Raw genomic sequence first — 9,556 nt, 5'->3', positions numbered from 1 at the left:
TCATCGACGATAACCTAGCACGGCAGCTGGGTGTTGGTCGAGTTCTCCTGCCTTCTCCGGTACCTGCCACTGCCCTGGATGGCTGCCTCCTGGGGAAAGTCACCCATCAGAGAGTGCCCATCCACATGCTCCTGTCCGGAAACCACCACGAGACGATACAGTTCTGCATCCTGCACTCACCTCGTCACCCTCTCCTCCTGGGGTTCCCCTGGCTCCGGCGTCACAACCCCCACCTCAACTGGACCACAGGGGCTATTCTGGGATGGAGTCCTGCGTGCCATCAGGTCTGCCTGAAGCAAGCCGCCGCACCTCAGCCACCCACCAGCTCCAGCTCCGCACCCAACATGTTGGGGGTCCTCGCCGAGTACCTCGACTTCAGGGAGGTCTTCAGCAAGGCCAAGGCGACATCCCTTCCCTCGCACAGGCCGTACGATATTGCCATCGACCTCCAGACCGGCTCCACACCCCCGCAGAGGCCGCCTGTACTCCCTGTCCGCCCCGGAGAGAGAGGCCATGGACACCTATATTAACGATGCCCTGGCGGCGGGCATCCTCCGTCCCTCCTCATCCCCGGTGGGGGCGGGCTTCTTCTTCGTGGAGAAGAAGGACAAGTCGCTTCGCCCCTGTATTGACTATCGCGGTCTCAACGACATTACGGTCAAGAACCGCTATCCCCTGCCCCTCATCTCATCAGCCTTCGAACTCCTGGAGGGGGCCACGGTGTTGACCAAGCTCGACCTACTCAACGCCTACCATCTGGTCGAGTTTGAGAGGGGGACGAATGGAAGACGGCATTCAACACTCACTCCAGTCACTACAAATATCTGGTGATGCCCTTTGGTCTCACCAACGCCCCCGCTGTCTTCCTGGCCCTGGTCAGTGACGTGCTCAGGGACATGCTCAACAAATTTGTCTTTGTGTACCTCTACGACATCCTGATCTTCTCCAGATCCCAAGCTGAGCACATCCACCACGTCCAGACAGTCCTGCAGCGCCTCCTGGAGAACTCACTCTTTGTGAAGGCGGGAAGTGTGAGTTTCACATCCCATCCGTATTCTTCCTGGGGTACGTCGTAGGGAAGGGGACCATCCAGATGGACTCCACCAAGGTCTCCGCCGTCACCACCTGGCCCGCCCCAGACACCCGCAAACAACTCCAGTGCTTCCTCTGTTTTGCCAACTTCTATCGGAGGTTCATCCGAGGCTACAGCACGGTGGCTGCCCCCCTCGCAGCCCTAACCTCCTCTAAGGTGCCGTTTCGGTGGTCCAACGACGCCTTCCTGGCCCTAAGGGCACAGTTCACTTCAGCCCCCATTCTGGTATTGCCTGACCCCGAATGGCAGTTCGTGGTTGAAGTGGACGCCTCTGACGTGGGAGTCGGAGCTGTTCTGTCCCAGAGAACCCCCTCCGACCAGAAGCTTCATCCCTGCGCCTTCTTCTCCAGGCGTTTAACCCCGGCCGAGAGGAACTACGGTATCGGGAATAGGGAGCTTCTCGCCGTCAAATTGGCCCTGGAGGAGTGGCGACACTGGCTAGAGGGAACCCAGCTGCCGTTCCTGGTGTGGACTGACCACAAGAACCTGGAGTATATCCAGTCCGCCAGGAGACTGAACTCCCGTCAGGCCCGTTGGGCGCTCTTCCTAACCAGATTTAATTTCTCCCTCTCCTATCGGCCGGGGTCATGCAATGTCAAACCCGATGCCCTGTCCCGGCAGTTCCAGGAGAAGGAGGAAGACGCTGCTGACCCTGACACCTTCTACTGTCCTCCTGTCTAGTTGCCACACTCACCTGGGAGGTGGAAGAGAAGGTCAGAGCCGCCGCCCGGCACCAACCTGGACCCAGCGCATGTCCGCCCGACCGTCTGTTCGTCCTGCCTGACCTCCGGTCCGAGGTTCTCCAGTGGGCCCACAACTCCTGACTCACCTGCCACCCGGGGATCCAGCGGACGAAGGAGGTCGTCCAGCGTCGCTTCTGGTGGCCCTCCCTGGGTGAGGACGTTCGAGGGTTCGTCAATGCCTGCCCCACCTGTAACCAGCACAAACCCTCTCTTCTTGCTCCTGCCGGTCTCCTACACCCACTGCCGGTTCCTCATCGCCCCTGGTCTCACATCTCCGTGGACTTCGTCACCGGTCTGCCACCGTCTAGCGGCAACACTACCATCCGGACCGTGGTGGACCGGTTTAGCAAGATGGCTCACTTCGTGCCTCGATGGAAGCTCCCGTCAGCCACGGGCACCACCGAGCTATTATTGTACCACGTCGTCCGCCTCCATGGCATCCCGGTAGATGTTGTATCCGATCGGGGTCCCCAGTTCGCCTCTGTCTTCTGGAGGGAGTTCTGTGCGCTCCTGGGGGCCACCGTCAGCCTGTCCTCAGGGTACCACCCCCAGTCCAACGGCCAAACGGAGCGGAAGAACCAGGAGATGGAGACGGCCCATCGCTGCATGACGTCACAACACCCGTCGTCCTGGTCCGAGCAGCTATTGTGGGTGGAATATGCCCACAACACCCTGACCAGCTCAGCCACAGGCCTCTCCCCCTTCCAGTGCGCCTACGGCTTCCAACCGCCTCCGTTCCCGGCCCTTGAGAAGGAGGCTTCCTGCCCCTCCGTCCAGGCCTTCATTCACCGCTGCCACAGGACCTGGACCCGGGCCCAGGCCGCCCTCCTCCGAGCCGCTGGCCGCAACGCCTCTTCCGCCAACTGTCGCCGCTCCCAGGCCCCGGAGTTGCAGCCGGGCCAGAAGGTCTGGCTCTCCACCTGGACCTCCCCCTGAAGGTGGAATCCAAGAAGCTGGCTCCTCGGTTCATCGGCCCATTCATGATCGAGAAGGTCGTCAACCCGGTGGCAGTGCGGCTCAAGCTCCCCAGGTCCATGCGCGTCCATCCCACCTTAACATGTGTCCAAACTTAAGCCGGTCCGGGAGAGTGCTCTGGTCCCCTTGGTGCCTCCCCTGCCTCCTCCCCGCTTCATTGACAGGGGTCCTGCCTTTTCTGTCCGCCGTCTCCTACGTTCCCGCCGGCGTGGGAGAGGCCTGCAGTACCTGGTGGATTGGGAGGGTTACGGTCCGGAGGAGAGGTCCTGGGTCCCTGCGAGACACATTCTGGACCACATCCTCATCAGGAGGTTCCATCAGCGCCATCCTGACCAGCCCTCCAGACCGGGTCAACCCTCCCGACCGCAGACCCCACCACCTCTCTTGTCTGGACCCTTCAGCGACGGTTCAGAGGCGGACGAAGTTGACCCTGTGGGTCCCTCCTCCAACGAGGAGGACGAGGCCCATTCAGCGGAGGACGAGGAGATGGACGGGGTCTCCGACGAGTACTCCGATGAGGATCACGTGGCCCATTTAACGAAAGACCAGGAGATGGACGGGGTCTCCGACGAGTACTAGCCCTCCTCCGGACTCTCTCCTCCCACCCTGCATGGACTTTTGGTTTCATTTTTTATTTTTTTTAGTGTTTGGGACGTCAGGAGCCGTCCCTTGAGGGGGGGGGGGGGGTTCTGTCATGATCTCCGCCTTCATCTACCTTCCCCCCCCCCCCCCTTACCTGTCTCATTAATCCAACTCCATTCACCTGCGCACACAGCTGTTCCCGATCTGAAATCTAACCACTATATATGCCTCTCTCACCAGTCACCCATTGCCAGTTTGTCTTCAATGCTTGCACCAGACTCTCCAGACTGATTCCCCGCTACCGACTCTGCCTCGCTCCGACCACGTATCCTGCCTGCCCCCTGCCTGTCTTCCGGCTGCTCTACAAATAAAATACATTACCAAATATCCCTTCCTGTCTTTGTGCTGCAATTGGGTCCTAACCACACCCGTTACAAACATAATTCTAAAAGATAGAAAAAAGTGATCAATATTGCCTAATATTACAAACCCTGATACTTATTTATTATTATTATTGTCATTAAAAAGGACCAACTGTGTGTCCTACTTTGGTGAAGGAATCATTTTACAAATTACAAAAAGTAGAAAATAATGAGTTTAAAAAGATTGAATTCAAGGGGAAATGTTTGTGTACGTAATAAAAACATTTGCAAAAATTGCACAACTATAATGTCATTTTGGTGACACAGTGGTGTATTCTTATTGCTCATTTGTTTCGATTTAGTGCCGCTCTCTTTCCTTTCTAATTTTAGGTTCATTTTTCCATTGATTTTTGTCCATTTCTTTTGGCTTATATTTAATGTTTTGTCTTACAGGTTTAGGGAGAATTCCGCTTTCTGGTTCACTGCAAGCTTTATTTTAAATTCTTTTTTTTTTTTAGTTATTGTATATGACCACATTTTTTGATTCTCTTTTTTCTGTTTGTCACTTAAATATATATTTTTTCTGTAAATGATTTTGTTGTATATTTTATTATGATTAGGTTTTGTGTAAATTGTCATATTTAATTGTGTACAGTCAACCGGTTTTATTGTATATTTTCACATTTTCCATAGATAACCATTTTCTTCTTTTATTTTTTTATTCCATTGCTTTATTATTGCCTTTTTATGTACACTGCTGACACTGCAATTTCCCTCCAGGGGTATCTATCTATCTATAGGCTGGACTGGAAACACTGTAGGCATTGTTTATGTATCTGCCCAATATGTGTTCCATCCTTGAGCAATAGAACAAACAGTATGGTTTATTGTACTTTTTTAATTTCATTTTATTTTATTCCTCTTTTTTTTTCATCCCAGCTGATATTAAGTAAGCGGAACGTAAACAAGTAATGGTTTAACAATGTACAGCAGTTCTGCAGCAATGGAAGTAAATTAAGCCTTGAAAGATAATGCAAACAATTCCTACAGGTGTCCCAACATTTGATGATTACTTACAAAGCCCCTGTCTGAATAAAAGCAGCGTTGGAACAGACTGTGTTATTTCACCCTCTGAAGCACTATTTGGACAATATTGTACTGCAGGAAGTCGTGTATTGCTGTCTTAATGGCGAGAACAAGGCAATTAACAAAAGAAGGCAGACAGACCATTCTAACCCTTCAACGTGTCGGCCTTTCCTTTAGAGAAATCGCAGAGAAAGAAAACTGGAGGAAACTCTGACGGGAAGAGGTCTGGCAGACCCAAAGCCACAACAGAATCAGAAGACAAGTTTCTGAGAGTCCACAGCAGGACAACAGCTTCAAGCACTGCTTAACACCGGTCCAAGTAAACAAGTCTTAGTTTCAACTGTGAAGAGAAGACTTGAAGCTGCTCCCTACGGTGAGAACAGTTTAGCCTGACTGTGCAGTTAAAAAAAATTGTTTTAATTAAGAAAGTGAAATGTTGCGTGTTTTTCTATTAAAATACATCAAATCTGTTATTTTTTAGAATCCATGTTTGAACAAAATTGGCAGTAAATTTGGTAGGGCCCTAATTATGACATTTTATACCACCACTATATATTTATTTTTATACTTAAATAATTAAATACCATAATACTACTATAAAACATTTCTAACTGATTTTAATACTTAATCCATGAGCTATTATTTATTTACCATTGAGAATCTTACAATAACATGTGGATGTGATGGTGCGTTTAGTGTGTTTTGTTAAATCCCTCATCGATAAGAAGTCTCCACGTTACAAAAAGTTTCCAAAAATTAAAAAATTTAAAAAAATTAAATGAAGCGGTTCCACTTTGTCACAAAGTAAAAACAACAACAACAAAAAAAAAAACCCAAAGTCGCAAGTGTGCGACATCTTGGAGGGGGTGGGAAAACGTCGGGCAGCGCCATCTAGCGGCGGGAGCGCGACAGCGTCCAGGACAACGTGTAGTTAGACTGAGCCAAATAAAATAGATCAGGTAGTAAATATTAAAGTAATTCATTAGTCTTTATCACTTAACAAACCTAATATGGTCTGGACTCTGGAAATGGCTCGAGACGTAGGCCTTTATGTTTTTCGAAATCACATCAATGCAGTTTTCAGATACTGATCACACATTTGAATGAATCAATAGAATATTCCTGAATTCCAAAACCATCTGGAAATCAGTAATTAATCAATATTTATTGATTTCCTTCTGCAGTTCACCCAAAGGTTTACAATCATATGTTGGTAAATAAATCAAAGTAGAGAAAAGAATACATTCTGAATGCATAGGAAAAAGGCACTATTAAAATAAGAACCTGTAAAATAAGCGCTAAAAAGACACAGGACCTTCAGTCAGCTGTTTTTTATATTCAATACAATTCTTTTTTTAATCATGCTCTGTATATTTTACTCATGTTTGTTGGCCATAACTGCATAATGTTCTTCAAGTCATGTATTCATAAATTAATACATTTATGAACCTCCCTTTAGCTGTCGTATTGTGACCTTTGGTTATGACCTTTTGGAAAACCGGAAGAATATTGTTTGGTTGTTGTTGTTGTTGTTGTTGTTGTTTAATCCCTGTCACCAATTCTAACTACCTATTACATTTTGTCGTACTATTTAGATTTTTATCATGATTTACAGTGGCCTCTATCATGAAAAGTGAACTCTTTTTCTTTTTGTCATACATTTTTTACTTAATATTTTTAGGGGTTTGTATATATTTTATGTATTGACTGATATTGTGTATCATATTCATGGTGTCTAAACGTCTTATGTGGCACAGTGCATTGCACTGCTGCTTCACAGCAAAAAGGTTGGCAATCTCCCAATTAGGATCCTTTCTGTGTGGAGTTTGCATGTTCTCCCCGTGCTCATTATCATTTGACCAACGATGGACATATGTGACCTGGGCACATCATTGAATGCTGCCCACTGCTCCTGGCTGCCCCCCCAGAGGAAGGACAAGCCAGGATGGGTCAAATGCAGCGAACCCATTTCACTGGCCACAGTGAAATCAACTATCAAAAAGAAGCGGGGTGTGCATATGAGCCCCTGTACATTGGTGTATTTCTGCATGAAATGTACAACTGATATAGTCCATTGGCCAGTGCTACTATTTCCTCTTTGAAAGGTGTTATTGGGATTTGATTTGAGGGCTTAAAAGTTCCCAGGAGGATCAATTAACCTTCACTTAAATATTTAATTCTGTACATAACACTTTATATAAGTCTAGTTGTATTTATTTTTGCACAAAAAAAGCCAAACATGGCCAGCTTGTGTTGCCTGGTAGCTCTGGAAGGTGATGTTTACACTGTGTTACATGTAAAACCATGAGAGCAAGTTCTGTGTCTAAACGTTTACAAGGTGCATCTGATGAGACAGTTTATAAACAAAAGAACAAGTGTACAGTCCGAAAAATGTACATAAAGTGTGGGAATTAAGTACTTGTATTTTGTTACTTTTCACAAACACAGACACACACCTCTCTATGGATATGTAGAGCGGTGAATCTAGTCCATTTACAAACAGACTATTTCTCAATATAACTATTAGATTTTAGTTTATGTTTAATATAAAGATAATGGCATTAAAAGCTCTGAGTTTCCTGTTTGATCCTAATAATAATGTTAATGTATAATAATAATAATAATACCAACAATGTAAATGTATAAAAATAATAATTTATAATAATAATAAGCCCTGCACTATACCCCTGTACTATAAATAATAATAAATACTATATAATAATAATAGTTTTCATGTACAAGAAGAATAATAATGATATTCATGTATAATAATAATATTCATATATAATAATAATAACGCCCATATAAAATAATAATAATGCCCATGTATAATAATAATAATAATATTAATGTATAATAATAATAATAATAATAATAATAATTATTATAATAATATCCATGTATAATATCCATGTATAATAATAATAATAATAATAATAATAATGTAATCGTGTTGAGCGCCTAAACTGAGTGGGCGTGGCCTCTTCCAGACGCTCTGACTTTGGCGCTAAATCCAACTGCGCTTTTTAGAAACAACAAAACCAAAAACACTGAATAAGCGTAAAAAAATAAACAAACACTGAATAAACATAAAAACAAAAAATCCAATCACTGAATAAACATTACAAATAAATAAAAGAACACCGAAGTTTGCGGGAGTTTCTTCCCACAAGCCATAAGGACTGTCAACGCTGAACTCACCAGGGGTCCTCACTGAGACACACACATAGGCCACAGTCACTTACTGTACGTAAGTGTATGTAGCATACTGTACTGCATACTGTGTCACGGTACTGGGTTACTGCATACTGTGCTGTATGTAGCATACTGTACTGCATACTGTGTCACGGTACTGGGTTACTGCATACTGTGCTGTATGTAGCATACTGTACTGCATACTGTGTCACGGTACTGGGTTACTGCATACTGTGCTGTATGTAGCATACTGTACTGCATACTGTGTCACTGTACTGGGTTACTGCATACTGTACTGTATGTAGAATACTGTATTGCATACTGTATCGCTGTACTGGGTTACTGCATACTGTACTGTATGTAGAATACTGTATTGTATACTGTATCGCTGTACTGGGTTACTGCATACTGTGCTGTATGTAGCATACTGTATTGTATACTGTATCACTGTACTGGGTTACTGCATACTGCGCTGTATTGCTGTTCTGTTCGGTGTTACTGTATTGCTGTGTTGTACTGTTGTATACTGTACTGTATATCTCCACACACACTACCTCACTCTATTCACATGCCACTTAACTGCACATATCTGTATATACATCCTCTAAGGGGATATTTCTATTTGCTATTCCTTCTTTGTGTATTACCCTTTTTACTCTTATTTTATTCTATTTTCCGAATTGAATTGCGTTTTAGGAATCAGTTAGTTTAGTTAGTTAGTTAATCGCTTAGTTCTTGACCAGTTAGTTAGTTATTATGCATAATCTCTCGGTGCGTTGCAACGTCATTTCATTGCGTACATATTTCACATGTGTATGCTTGTACCTACCATGTATCTTGAATCTTGAATAAACATTAAAAAAAAAGATTAAAAAAAAAAACATCCAAAACTTGAATGGACATTAGGAAGAAAAAAAAACATTAAAAAAACCCACGAATAAACATTAATAAACATTTTTTTTTTTTAACTAAGTTGAAATAGGCGCCGTGATCACGTCCGTGCGCGGTCACACGCGGCGCCGCGACACGGTGTCGCGGCGCCGCGTGTGGCGGTGCGTGGCGGTGCCGGCGCCGCCTCCATCTTCCTCCTCCTTCCTCCGCTCAGAACATGGCAGCTTCCAGGCAGGCATGAGAGGGAGCGCTCCTCCGCCGATCGGATCAACCTGGAACTTGGCTTTGAGACAGCGCCGTCCGCCGCAGCTTTTTGGGCAATTCACGCATCCAAACAAGTAGGTTTCGCGTTCGAGCGGCGGCGCGTTCGCTCCGTCTCTGTGTTTTGTTGTGGCGAACCGCTCGGCCATTTTTCTTTTCGGGCTGAGAGTTAGGCCGATTGTTGGAAAAGATGGCCGCTTCCAGAGGCGGCATGAAGCGGAAAAACGGCGTCTTTATGCCGCTCGCCGCGGTCTGAGAGCCCCGCGTCGGGAGATTTGCATCTGTGTTTGCATTAGGTATAGAATGCATGTGGAAATACAAGCAGGTTGCGTTGCATTCACTTGTAGAACGCAGTGCAGCTTTGACAG

Source organism: Zeus faber (genome assembly GCF_960531495.2).
Source record: "Zeus faber genome assembly, chromosome: 5".
Classification (NCBI taxonomy): Eukaryota; Metazoa; Chordata; class Actinopteri; order Zeiformes; family Zeidae; genus Zeus; species Zeus faber.
The sequence above is the reverse complement of the archived record's forward strand: the minus strand, read 5'-3'. Positions refer to the sequence as shown.